The sequence below is a fragment of the Mobula birostris genome, chromosome 19, assembly GCF_030028105.1.
Source record: "Mobula birostris isolate sMobBir1 chromosome 19, sMobBir1.hap1, whole genome shotgun sequence".
NCBI classification, from domain to species: Eukaryota; Metazoa; Chordata; class Chondrichthyes; order Myliobatiformes; family Myliobatidae; genus Mobula; species Mobula birostris.
The window spans coordinates 58,865,264-58,879,636 of record NC_092388.1 but is presented as its reverse complement, the minus strand read 5'-3'; the positions used below and the strand labels follow the sequence as shown (position 1 = coordinate 58,879,636).

Sequence of the window (14,373 nt, the reverse complement as noted above, 5' to 3'; positions counted from 1 at the left end):
TTTGTCACTCTTTCTTCATGTTGCCTATTTCACTTAGAACCTTGAATTACATGGAACAAGTTTGGAGCATCCGCCTCTAAAGGTTGTGGGAAGCCAGATCATTAAATATATTTTAGGTGGATAAATATTTGAAGGATCAAGAAATTGAGCATCGTGGTGAACTGGTACAGAAGAGGAATTGAGGCCGGTATGCCTAGATCAGCCATGATCATATTAAATAGCAAATCAAGTCTGATGACCTGCTCCTCCCATTTTTGTGTGTTGTGATGAGCTAAACCTTGGTGGAGCTACTTCCCGAAGAGTCCAATAAAGTTGTCAATCCCCACATTCTGGAAACAGAAATGGTCTGCAAACACCCTATGAAGAGTGAATACAGATATTCCTGATGCAGTCATCTACTGGGGCTTTTTTCCTGTACAGTAGTATTAAGGCTGTCATTTGATCGCATCATGATCTCTGCAATCTTTGCCTTCATATGAGTTTAATGGTCATGCAATCTTTTTTAAAACCATAACTGAGATTTTTTTAACAGGTTGAAAAACCAAGGGTCAACCTACAACAACAACAATCTTCCCCCTCCCCCATTAGATTTCAATTTTATCTCTGATATCTCTGGCACTATGATTGCTTTGAGTGAAAAATATCTACATTTGAGGAGCTTGTAAAGAAGTTACATTAAGAATTTGTTGAACGGTATCACAGAGATTGTATTGCTGAACTAGCAATCTAAAAGTCTGGGTTCATGACTGGGTGACAAGTTTACATCCAACAGTAATGGCTAGGATACTTCAATTCATGAAACTACCAGACATGTTCTGAGGACCTATTATAGACCAATAAAACCAATGGGTCTTTAGAATACATCTGGTAAGAATTTACAGAATGTGGGGCAGCACAGTAGCCTAGTGGTTAGCACAACGCTTTACCGTACCAGTGACCCAGATTCAGTTTCCGCTACTGCCTGCAAGGCAGTGTACATTCTCCTCATGTCTGCGTGGATTTCCTCCAGTTACTCCAGTTTCCTCCCACACTCCAAAGACGTTCCGGTTGTTAGGTTCCTCGGTTGAAAATAAATAAATAAAATGTGATAGGTGGTGAACTTACATTTGACTGGAAGTAGCAAACAGCTAATTCAAAACAATTAGGGATCAATGTTTTTCTTCTTTGCACTAGCTGTCATCCTTATGAAACCCCCTGGTTTCTGGTCCTGCCAAACCCCTGGGACCAAGACGGCTCTCCCACCCCAAACCCCGGTTTGTGTGGATGCTGTGTAATCTGCTACCCTGTTACAAATTAGTGCCATGGAATGACCGCTAATACACTGCATAGGATTGAAGAAATTATATTTATGAATCTTAGCTTAACTAAAGGGTTAGTAAAGAAAAACAAAAAGAAAAGGGTCCAGTTTAATTAAACAGTCAAATGTGCACAAGTTGGAGCTCAATGTTTCACCATATTCACCGATCCTCCATCAATCTCAGCCTCTGGCTTCATCGAATCACTGTCCCACTTTGGGTCAAATCCTACAACCTCTTCTCTCCAGCGTCTTCTCTGTTCATCTCCCTCCGAACAAAAGCCCCAAGCCCAACCTTAGTGTCCCTCACCAGAGAAACCTCCCCTCAGTTCCGCCATCCTAATTGGATGACACACATTCCTCATCTTACCTCACTTTCGACAATAACCCAAACAGGCTGACAGCACAGCAGACTGCTCTTACAGAACTGCTAAATTACAGTAAAAATATGAACCAGGACATTACACTTGTCATTTACTTTTATATCCTACACTAGGTATCTGACTATCTTCTAGACTCTTCTAGGTTTCTATTGCCTTTATTCCAGACTTCATCAATGTTTTCCAGGGATCTTGCCAATCTTTATATCTATTCATGACAGATTGTAGGGAAATTACAGTGAGAGAGAGGAGCTGGCCAAAGTAAATTGGAAGGAGCAGCTGACAGGGATGTCAGCAGAGCAGCAATGGCATGTGTTTCTGGGAAAAATGAGGAAGGTGCAGGACATGTGTATTCCAAAAATGAAGAAATACTCAAATAGTAAAATAGTACAACCATGGCTGACTAAGGGTCAAAGCTATTGTAAAAGCAAAAGAAAGGGCATACAACAAAGCAAAAATTAGTGGAAAGATAGAGGATTGGGAAGTTTTTAAAAACCTACAGAGAGCAACTAAAAAAGTCATTAGAAGGGAAAAGATGAAATATGAAAGCAAGCTAGCAGATAATATCAAAGTGGGTAGTAAAGGTTTTTTCAAGTATCTTGAAAATAAAAGAGAAACGAGAGTGGATATAGGACCAATAGAAAATGAGGCAGGAGAAATAACAATGGAGGCAAGGAGATGGCTGATGAACTAAATGAGTATTTTGCATCAATCTTCACTGTGGAAGACACTAGCAGTATGCCTGATGTTGTAGTGTGTGAAGGAAGAGAAGTGGATGCAGTTACTATTACAAAAGAGAAGGTGCTCAAAAAGCTGAAAGACCTAGAGGTACATAAGTCACCCGGACCAGATGAACTGCACCCTAGGGTTCTGAAAGAGGTAGCGTTAGAGATTGTGGTGGCATTAGAAATGATCTTTCAAAAATCATTGGACACTGGCATGGTGCCAGAGGACTGGAAAATTGCAAATGTCACTCCACTCTTTAAGAAAGGAGGAAGGCAGCAGGAAGGAACTTATAGACCATTTAGCCTGACCTCAGTAGTTGGGAAGATGTTGGAGTCAATTGTTAAGGATGAGGTGATGGGTTTCCGTCAGGGAAAATCCTGCCTGATAAACCTGTTGGAATTCTTTGAGGAGATTACAAGTAGGATAGATAAAGGGGATGCAGTGGATGGTGTATATTTGGACTTTCAGAAGGCTTCTGACAAAGTGCCACACATGAGGCTGCTTGCCAAGTTAAGTATTACAGGAAAGTTACTGACATGGTTAGAGCATTGGCTGATTGGTAAGAGGCTGTGAGTGGGAATAAAAGGATTCTTTTCTGGTTGGTTGCCAGTGTCGAGTGGTGTTCTGCAGGGATCGGTGTTGGGACCACTTCTTTTTATGCTGTATATAAATGATTTAGATGATGGAATAGATGGCCTTGTTGCCAGGTTTGCAGATGATACGAAGATTGGTGGAGGAGCAGGTAGTTTTGAGGAAACAGGTAGGATGCAGAAGAACTGAGACAGATTAGGAGAATAGGCAAGAAAATGGCAAATGAAATACAGTGTTGGAAAATACATGGTCGCGCACTTTGGTAGTAGAAATAAATGTGTAGACTATTTTCTAAATGGGGAGAAAATCCAAGAATCTGAGATGCAGAGGGACTTGGAAGTCCTTATGCAGAATACCCTGAAGGTTAACTTGCAGGTGGAATCGGTGGTGAAGAAGGCAAATGCCATGTTAGCATTCATTTCAAGAAGTCTAAAATACAAGAGCAAGGATGTAATGCTGAGGCTTTGTAAGGCACTGGTGAGGCCTCACCTTGAGTATTGTGAACAGTTTTGGGCCCCTTAGTAAAGATGTGCTGGCATTGGACAGCATCCAGGGGAGGTTCATAAGGATCATTCCAGGAATGAAAGGGTTATCATACAAGGAACATTTGATGGCTGTGGGTCTGTACTCACTGGAATTCAGAAGACTGGGGGGGGAGGGGAATCTCATTGAAACCTTTCGAATGTTGAAAGGCCCAGACAGAGTAGATGTAGAAAGGATGTTTCCCATGGTGGGAGAGTCTAGGACAAGAAGGTACATCCTCAGGATAGAGGGGCGCCCTTTCAAAACAGATGCGGAGAAATCTCTTTAGCCAAAGGGTGGTGAATTTGTAGAATTTGTTGCCATGTGCAGCTGTGGAGGCCAGGTCATTGGGTGTATTTAAGGCAGAGATCGATAGGTTCTTGATTGGACATGGCATCAAAGGTTACGGGGAGAAGGCCAGGAACTGGGTGTTGAGAAGGAGAAAAAGATAGGATCAGCCATGAGTGAATGGCGGAGCAGATACAATGGGCCAAATGGCCTAATTCTGCTCCTATGTCCTATGGTCTTATGGTCCATTTAGGACATAATTGTTAATTTTTATCACTTTGTTCCCTCCTTATTGAATATGAGAAATTTGCAAATCCCAGTAGGCATTTCATTCCACTTAAAGTGGTTAGCCCTGAAAATTAATGCCCCAGTGTCACAAATGGTGAGTATTCATTGAGTGATCCAGTATTGAAAGAAGCCCTTTAGCTCACTGTATCGGTGCTAGTCATCAAGTACCTACCTACAGGAATCTTGTTTTCTAACGCTTATTCTGTAGCCACCTACATAGTGCATTCCAGAGTTCCTCAGCTCTCCTCAGATCCCCTCTAAACTGTGTCCTTTGGTTATAGGCACCTTTGCTGAGGAGAAAGTTTATCATTAACTACCCCATCAATGCTTCATATGGTTTTATATTCCTCTTCATCCTTCCCTGCTCCAAGGAAAACAAACCCAGCTTCTCTGGAATATCATAACTGAAATGGTCCCTCATGGGCAAAATCATGCACCCCCTCCTGTTCAAACATGCCCTTCCTATAGTGTAGTTATCAGAACTGCGCATGGTACTCTACATAGGGCCTAACTAATATTGTATGCATAACCTCCTACAAGTTTATACAACTCCCTGGTCAATGAAGTCAGGTATGCTGTATGCCATCTAGCCAATTTATCTACTTTGTAGTCATCTTGGGGACAGCACAGTAGTGGAACAGTACTGTAATGCTATTACAGCACCAGATACTGTACCTGGGTTAAATTCCACTGCCGTCTGTGAGGAGTTTGTATGTTCTTCCTGCATAAGTTTTCTCTGGGAGCTCTAGTTTCCTCTCACATTCCAAAGACGTATAGGTGGGTAGGGTAGGGTAGTTGGGTAGCACGAGCTTGTTGGGCTGGAAGGGGCTGTTACCTTGCGGTATTTCTAAAAAATCTTCAGAGATCATTTCCAAGGTTCCTCTGTTCCCCAGTACTTCCTAAAATCCTTCCATACATTGTGAATTTACAATGCCCTTATTGGACCAAATGCATCATTCTACATTTTTCAAGATTAATCTTCATCTATCAGTTTTCTCCCCATTGTACCAACTCACTGATATTAGTAGCTGAAGACTACCATCATTACGATCAACAACACCAACAATTTTCATGTTATCTATAGACTTACTAATCTTACCTCCTAAAAGCCTCTTATACTTGTAGTTCAAGTTGCATTGTTTGAAATTTCATAGATTCTGCAAACCCTTGTATCATTTGGAATGAAGTGCAGGTGAAGACATTGAGGGCCAAAGTTGGTATGGGCAGCCAAGTGGAACAACATTACAGTGACATGTTTAATTAAGGTAGAAATCAAAATTGAATATTATTTCGAATTAAGGACAGAAGTCTGATCTGAACATCAGTATGTCAAGGTGTTTGATATATTGAATTCAGCTTATGATTCATATAATATTAGGAAGCCTTTAAATCTGAGGCTGTGGGAGTACGAAATAAAATTAGTTACAGAACTTCTGCCTGAAAATTCAATTGTTAAAAATGTCAGTGTTATGCAATTGAAAATGGATATATTTCCTGGAGCAAAATAGCTCTTCTAGGTGCTTTTACACCATGCTGGAAATTTGACTGGATCTTTCCTAGAGTGATTCACCCTTGTGACCTTATGTAATGTCTATATAATGCACACAGTAGATGTTGCTGTTCTGCCAGGAATGTTGCAGGGAATACGGACTAACTTTTGTGTGTGACCTTCACATAGTAGTGCTGGACTGTGACTGCAATACAGCAAGGCCCTATCTTTCATGCTTTTGTTCTATGGCTGTCATCCCTCCCCAGACACCTACACACCTCCAATCCACTCAAATGCTCGATAAAAGTTTTGATTTCCAAGGTCACTTCTTATGACTGTCCATTATCCTAATCAATCCAATACTCTGATCATTACAGCAAAGGCCTCCATCACTCTTCTGGCTCGCTTCTTACCCAAAGCATAAGGCCAACCTCAGCACCAGTTAGCTCCTCTTCAATTAGCAATATAGTTGGGACCCTGGAGTACTTTGTGAAACTGTTTGGAGTTATTAAGGATTGAAATCTATACATGGCTTTATTGGGGATTTAGATCAGTTTCTCAAGTTATGATTCTGCAACACAGATTGCTATACATTGTTTGCTGAATCAAATAGCAAGTTTCACTTAACATGCATGCTAATGAAGGAATAGATCACTGGATCAGCCAACCAATCCCTGACAGGAAGGAGAAGAATGAAGAGCAAATAGCAATAAGCTACATTTTATGTAGCAGCCTTTTAAAAAAAAACTGAAATATACTTCATATATACAGCCAGAACTTTTGGGCAGCTCACCTAACTACAAATTCTCATTGAATAAAGCAGGCTGCCTATCACCAGCTAACTAATTTCAGACATTGCATTACAAGTGAAAGACCCACATCTATGCTATCATGCTCGTGGCAGTTTAAGTTGAAAATAAAGGTCTAAAGGACCAAAATGAGCTAATTTTGTTTTCTTTGAGATACAAAAAGCGCAATCTGACAAAGCTTCTCCTTCACAATGTTTCTTTGATTCAGCAGGGTGTGTTAACACTCACTCACTTCTCCCACATAAAAATTGTTCATTACCAGAATTTAACTACTTTGGCTTTTTGTTCCTTCTGCCTCTCTGTCATGTCTATTAGAGGTGCTGATTAAACTGTCAGTGGATCTGAGCAGAAAGTGTGCTGCCCCTCAGGGGAAACCAAGTTCTTGAATAAATCTCAAACCAGGCACACTGGTTGACATATTAGTATTTTCAAGGCTAGTGCATGTTTTAGACTGATGACTGCAGCACACCCGCACAGGTGACATTCAATTCTGATGGAATGCCACCAATCTGAAATGTTACCTTGATGTCTTTCTCCACTGAAATTTTCTTACCTGCTGAATATTTTCAACATTTTCTGTTTCTTACTATCTAGTGTTAGATATTTTTCAAGTACTATACTGGCATCCCTTTGTCTTTGCTTGTCAAATAAGATGTCCATTGGTCAGTTGATTACAGACTCACCTGAGGGACAAGGCAGTGGTTTCAAGTCTAACTCCAAGCATTTGCTTCCCACTTAAGTCAACTCTCAACAGCAAAGTACTGTTTTTATGTTGCTGGAAGGAATTTCAAGCCTCCTGTCTCCCCCCCCCCCCCCGATGTGAAAAGTCTGGTGGCATGATTTTGAGAAACTAGGTGGATTCTCCATAGTGTCCCTTCCAGCATTTAACCTTCAAATAACATCACCAAAACACCTGTTTATACTTACTATTTGCTTTATGGGAATTTGTTTTTCACTTACTGCTTTCTGCTTTTCTAACATTTCAGCAATTTCAGCAAAGGCACCTTATTGGCTGTAGATTGCTTTGGGTGAGAGGTGGGGGGTCCAAAGATTGGGAAGCATGTTTTAGAAATACAAATCCTCTCCATTTTCTAAATCAACATTAAAGCAGAAATTAGATTCAAAATGAGTAAAGCAAATACATTGGTCCTTGTTACAAGAATCTACAAAGTAACAAATTCAGCGACTTTTCATGTATTGTCCTTATTAGCAGGTCCACAGTCTATATCTAAAAGTCAAAAAGCAGTTATGTGTTTGCCTGTAACATGCAGGTGTTGTTCTCTTTGTATCATGCTTCATTCCAGTTTAAGATGAGGTGACTGAAAATAAGTGTTAACTTACTGGTGGTTCATAAAGCAAGAAATACAACTAAATACTTCATTAATAATGGTTTTTCATAAAAAATTATGGTAACTGATAACCGCAAACAATGAAGAGGCAAGTGAAGGCGAGGCTGACACAAGGGTTGAGGCTTGATGTGGGTGCGATGCAAAGCTGGAGTGAGGTTGAGGCATATTCGATGAAATGGTTGAGGTGGAGTCAGGCTATGCGAAGCGGAGAAAAGCTGGAGCAAAGTAGCTCCAGAGCCTGTCTGCCTAAACTGAGAGCAAGGTCTGATTGAGCTAAACACCAGGCCGATGTGGAAAGGGTGGGTATGGGCAGCAGGGACCGGCTCCAGGGCATATTGATACAAGAGCAAAAGACGACCTGGTGATTGGGCAATTGAAAAGGCAGGGTGTCAGGGCCTGAAATGAGGGTCAGGCCGGTTCTGCTCCTGCTCCGTGCGGTTTGCTTTGATCTTCACTGCACTAAGTCTGAGGATGTTGGCCTGCTTTGGTTGCTCTGGGCTTCATCTCTGCAAGCTCGGTGACATTTTGCTCCTCTGTGTGATGTGCTGAGGCTGGGGCTGTGGGCCTGCTCTGGGCTTCGTGTCTATGGACTCACTTTTGTTCTGAATGCTGTTTGCTTGCTTTATTGTTTGCATGATTTGTTTTTTCTCTCTCTGCATATTGGATATTTGTTGTATTTATTTTTGGGTTCTTTTGGGTTTCTTGTTCTGTGGCTGCCTGTAAGGAGATAAATCTTGAGGTTGTATAAAATCTATACATAATTTGATAATTAATGTACTCTGAACATATTATATTTATATGGGATTAGTTCAGATGTAGCATTAGTGCCACAATAAAATCAGAGATAAATTGTATTTCAAAAAGTGGTAACGATGCATAAGCCTGGTTTATAAAAGATGGGGCATCATGAAATGAATATCATTCAAAATTTAACCTGCTGAATTAGTGTTGACATTACGTAGGCACAAAATAATTGTAGAGCAGCAGTGTCTGAGTTTAAAATTCCTCCAAAAATATCTGCCGTTAATGCCTGGTAGCCCTCTGAGAAACATATAAATACTTCCCTAAGTTACCTTTGTCCACTAAATGGTCTTAACAAAATAAATAGCAGTAATATTATGCATGTTACAAATGCATGCCTAAAATTAGCAAGCAGCAAGGCTGAGACCTCCTGTAATCCGTAGTGATATTATAGTGATATCCATCAAAATGTAGTATTTCTGAACCTGTCAAAAAACAATTGTTTAGAAAAGGAGAAATACCTCTTCAAGAAGGAGTTGCAAATGCAGCATGTGTCATCTGATGGCAAAATTCATTTCAATCCCTTTAATGGAATGAGTTTTGGAGGTGGACCAATATCTGTTGCATTTAGTGCCACTGATGAGAGAGAGAGAGATTTTTCAGCAAAATTGATTGTACTATATTCAAGGAGTACTTCACTTAGCAAATACTGTGTGTAACATATGTAACCCAACTCCAATATTACACTTAGAAATCTGCTATTTATTTAAATTTATTTACTTAGTGCTGTGCTATGAATTGTAAATTACCCACGTTTCTTTTATTCATGTGCTTGTTTTGGAATTCAAAGCAATTGTTAAAAATTAATGAAGCTTAATTATTAAAGTTTTGGTCCTAAAATGAAAGTTTATTTAAACAGAAACAAATGCTAAAAAATAAATGGTAAATAGTGTTGCAGAAACGCTGATAAAGGGAGAAAAGTACAAATCACTTACTCATTAAAGTAACTTCAATAGGAGTGACAGAATGCTAGTTTGTCTTCTCCCCTGCCCTCCATCCCACTTCCAACTAAACCATACATGAGCTTGCTTTTAATGCATAGATGCTAGAAGAGACAAAAATGTGGCAAAGTGTGCTGGACCCAGCCTGCTGCCCACCTGCACTTACCTGGAACGGATGTGGAGTTCCAGAACAGCGAACCCTTTGCAACCGGAAGGCATCTGGTGAATTGTATTGAAATCCTGTTGATGAGAGGACTCAGACAATGTGCCCCTGAGGTCTTTGTCTTGGAATGTACTAACAGCTTATAACCTAAAGCAAAGCAAGGGCTTTTTTCTGCCAAGTTTTTAAGTTCTGTGATATAAATTATTATAATTTAAAAATATATATTCAAATATTATGCAATGAATATAAAATAAGCTTAAAGTACATTAAGAAAGAATTGAAAATATAATTTACCACTTACCTTCTGATCACCAGGCTGGAACTAATGGGGGCTCAGATTCCGTACCAATGCTGACAGATGTAGGATTGGGGTGAAATCCAACAGTGGAAATAGTGTGATGTGGCATCAGCTTCCCACCCTATTATGTGAAAAGTCAATATTAATTTCGTCTTCCATGACAATACAATTTATTTTTATTTGATTCATATTACATATCAGGAAGGGGAACAATTGGGGGGAACATAGTATTTCATAAGCAATACACACAATGTGCTCTAAGAGCTCAGTAGGTCAGGATGCATCTATGGATGAGAATAAATAGTCGATGCTTTGGGCTGAGATCCTTTGGGCCTTGTACTCAAGTAAAATTTGCTTAATGAGAATCCACAAACACACCCATGGAAAGGAAGGAGAGTATCAAAATCTCAAAATCTATAGAAACACAAAAATCAGTGTGTGTGTTCACCAGCAACTTTGCTGTGTGTTTTAATAACTGTTTACTATGAGATCTTATGATATTTGATGTGAACCAAAATCCTTTCTAATGTACAAATATGTGGCTGAGATAAGCTGCTCTCTGGCTGCTTTCACAATATTAAAAGCCTTTGTGTATTTCACAAAGTAGGACAGACCCTCATTAAAGTTGACAAACTCTAGTCCTGATGATCATGATATATGGAAAGCAAATCTAACTGGCTACTTCACATTTCACTTAATGTCACTGCTTGCTATAATGAAGCTCTTGTAGCTGGCTTTGTAAAGTGCATCCAGAAGCCAAAGATAAATCTATGTCCTTGGAGATGAAAGATTAATGGTTTCTCTTTTCTCAGCATGTATCATAGCAGCTGCGGATACCTATTTCTAATGTCATGCTTTTCTTCATTCTTTTTGTGAATTGTCCATATAATTAAGAGATTTCTTTTTTGGGGAAGAATGAAAGCTGTGCCATTGTTCATAAAAATAATTTCACAATATGCTTAGCAAACAAGAACACCAATGTCAATTTGCTCTAAGTAAGGTTCTTAGTCCATAAAATTGTAAATTTGACATATTTAAGCTTTCTGAAATTGAGACTGATACCTGAGGGGGAGAGGGTGTGAATAAGTATTGCCATATAGTTCATCGTTTTTTCTGAATAAGCTTTTGGGAAACGGTGTTACTGATAATGAGAATACTAGTATTTCAGTCGCAACTAAACTGACATTATGAATGATTCTCTCTTTCCCCTTCTGATAAAGGGGATATCTGTGCTCCCTTTATGCTAGAATTCTGCATGGTTACTGATCAATCATTTCCTAGAATTAATTGCAAAGGAGCTAGTATTTTCAATCAATGAATCAAATATATAGAAATCCCGTTTGAAGACGTGATCATTCTAGCATTATCATATCACGAGTGGAGTGGTAATGTGCAAATATATAGTGTGTATAGACTCTTGTTACTAGGTAACCACTGAAGCAAAACTCATACCAGAATGTGAAAGATCGAGCATAGGGCCTTCTTCTAAAACCAGTTGAGACACAATTAAGTTTGCTGTCGACAGTGTTGTCAAGAAGAGCATTACTAGTAAAGGTGAGAATGTGTTGATGTACACCTCCTTTGCTTGGAACATAATTGCTTAACTAGATGTGCTGTGTACTGTTGGCATATCATTGCTATATATACTGTGATGCTTCATCTTTCAGCAGCCTTGCTGTTTTAAATCCTTACACCACAGGATTTCCAGCCAGCTGTATTCTTCTGTGTGTTTCCCTCCATTTTCTCATTCCATTGTACAAGTCAACCAATGTAGAACAAACCCACTGCATCCTAACTTTTATTGTCAAGTATGATTAAAGAAAATGATGCAACTCAAGTCAGACAGAAGCTGTAGAGAAAGAAACAGAGTTCATGTTTTAGGTTAATGGCCATTAATCAGAACTGGAGAAAGTTTGGCATTATGTGCTACAGCCAAAGGAGGGGTTGAAGAAAAGAATTAGTAATAAGGTGAAAGGGAATTTTTTAAAAAGGGGGATGTCCTATCATTTGACCAAAGCAAAATAGTTGTTCCAGTTTTATTAGAGTTCTATCATCTGCAGAATTTTGGACTAGTATTTTTCAATAGGGAATTTAATCCAGATGAACTCAGAAAACCAGTTCAACTTGTTTGATTTCTGTGCCTCTACTACCAAGGGCCCAGCAAAGCACAGGAACAAGAGTTGTAAACATTTCCAGTTTTTCTGTTTTTGTTACAGGATGCTAGTTTATATTTTACTCATCGAATAGAATATGAGCATTTTTGGCAAGAACAGTATTTATTACCCATTCCTGATTACCTTTGAACTATATATCATGAGTCATCAAAAGAAATGAAAATATAAAAAGACATGAAAAACCTGGTGGGTTAAATTGTCTTGAGTGCCCCAAATCTCTCGCTGAATATCTTCACTTACAGTTCATGCTTGCAAAAAAAAACAAGTGAACTGTACTATTAGGTTCCTTTAGGTAGAGCAATATTTGTACTGTGAGTACACCTTTGGGTAGTATGCCCATAAAGCTGTCCCAGAACACCCTACCAGCTTACTGGTTGCCAAAGGCTGTAAGAAGATTTTCAATCAACAGGTCAGAGACAATTTAGAAAAAAAATCTAGTTGTTATTGTTACATAATTAACTTGTTAAAAAAATTATTAAAACAAAATTAGGCCAGATCACATTTGATCTGACTCACTTCTCATGTTGGTGGCTGCAATATTCTCTTGTAACTTTGTCAGTCAAATTGAGCTCCAGATTACAGCCTGTTCGTCGCACACTACATGTGACAGGTGCCAGACATATCATGTATCCCATACTAGACCATCTTCTTGGTCTTTTTTCAGCTGATTCCATTTAAAGTTCTTAAATTGGTTTTAAACATTCCTGATCTTCAAAAACATTTAAATCAATTCAAGAGGATATGATAAGCAGAATATTGCAAATAGTTTCTTTAAAACACATTTTTTATATAAAACCTGAATTTTAAAAAACTGTTTTTCTTCCCTTCCCTGAAGAGACTGTGATCAGACTTGATTAGGTTTTGTAGCAGTGTCATCAGACATGCAAACCTGCCAACATGGTGCCCACGTTAACATCTGGTCCAGTGTGCTCTTTAGGTCACATTGTGAAGTCAATGGCATGTTTTAAAAAATGAAATGCATTAAACATAGATTACTCATGTCCTCATAGGGTATCAACACCTCTCTATAACTAGATCTTGAACTTATTGGCAGATAAGCTGCAGTCAGTCTGTGTTGGCAGAAGTGACTCTAGCTCTATCACACTAAACACCGGCAACTGTCAGGGCTGCATGCTCAGCCAGCTGCTGCTGAAGCATGGTTGCACTGCTCAATCCAGTTCAAACTGAATCAAGTTCACTGATGGCTTAACAGTGGTTAGTCTCATCAACAACGAAAGAAGGTAGAGCAACTGGTGTGAGCAGAATGACAAGAGTTTCAATGTGGACAAGACCAGAGAGATGATTATGGACTTTAGGAAGGTGCAGGCTGACCGCTCCTCATTGCACGTACACGGCTCATCTGTTGAGAGAGTTAGGAGCACTAAGTTTCTGAGAGTGCACATAGTGGACATTGTCACCGGCCCCTCTACACCACCTCTTTGTTTATGAAAGCACAGCAGTGTCTCCACTCCCTGAGGAGGTGATTAAGGCTCTTCCCACCCACCCCCATTCTAGCCAGTTTTTACAGGAGCACCATCGAGAGCGTCCTGACCAGCTGTGTTGCCATCTGGTATGGGAATTGCAAGGCATCTGACTGCAAGTCCCTACAAAGGACTGCAGGGACTGCTGTGATAATCATCGGGCTCTCTCTTCCGTCCATCGGAGATATTTATCAGGAGCGCTGCATATGTAGGGCCCTTAGCATTCTGACCGATCACTCCCATCCATCCAACAATCTCTTTGATCCCCTACCACCAGATGTGCCGTAACATTAGGACTAGAATTGTTAGAACGGGAAACAGCTTCTTCCACCAGGCTGTAAGACTACTGAAGTCCCTACCACTATCCAGGTCTCATCACGTATGAAGCATCAGTAACATTATACTATATGCTCTTTATCTTGTGCACCTTATTATTTGTTAATTTACTGGTAGTAGTATTACTTTATGTGTTATAGGTACTGTTGCGCACCTCGATCTGGAGGAATGCTGTTTCAATTGGCGGTACACTTGTCTATGGTTGAGTGACAATAAACTGAACTTGAACTTGAATTTTTTAAAACGTGAATGAAGTGGCTGAGTGTTGTGGCTGTTCCACTCCCGTGTTTCGGGGAGAGGTTGGAAGGAAGATGCCTTGTTATGTTAAGTGTTATGTTGGAAGCTGCCTAGAAAATGTGCAAAAAGTGTTGCGGGAATGACATATTGCAAGAGAAGCATTAACCATGGTCCCAAAATAACACTTGTTAGTACTGAGATATAAC

General features: G+C 39.7%; 1 protein-coding gene across 3 annotated transcripts in view; it reads left to right on the top strand.

Moving 5' to 3' along the window:
• The window catches only part of fars2 (phenylalanyl-tRNA synthetase 2, mitochondrial), a 425,604-nt gene that overhangs the window by 362,296 nt on the left and 48,935 nt on the right, over nt 1–14,373 (top strand). Inside the window, exon 9 of one of the 3 annotated variants that reach the window (XM_072283674.1) lies at nt 38–75. The exons of the other annotated variants lie outside the window; for them this stretch is intronic. The gene's annotated coding sequence lies outside the window, so the exon portion shown is untranslated. Of the gene's footprint in view, nt 1–37; nt 76–14,373 lie in introns of those variants that run through there. 3 annotated transcript variants of the gene reach the window in all.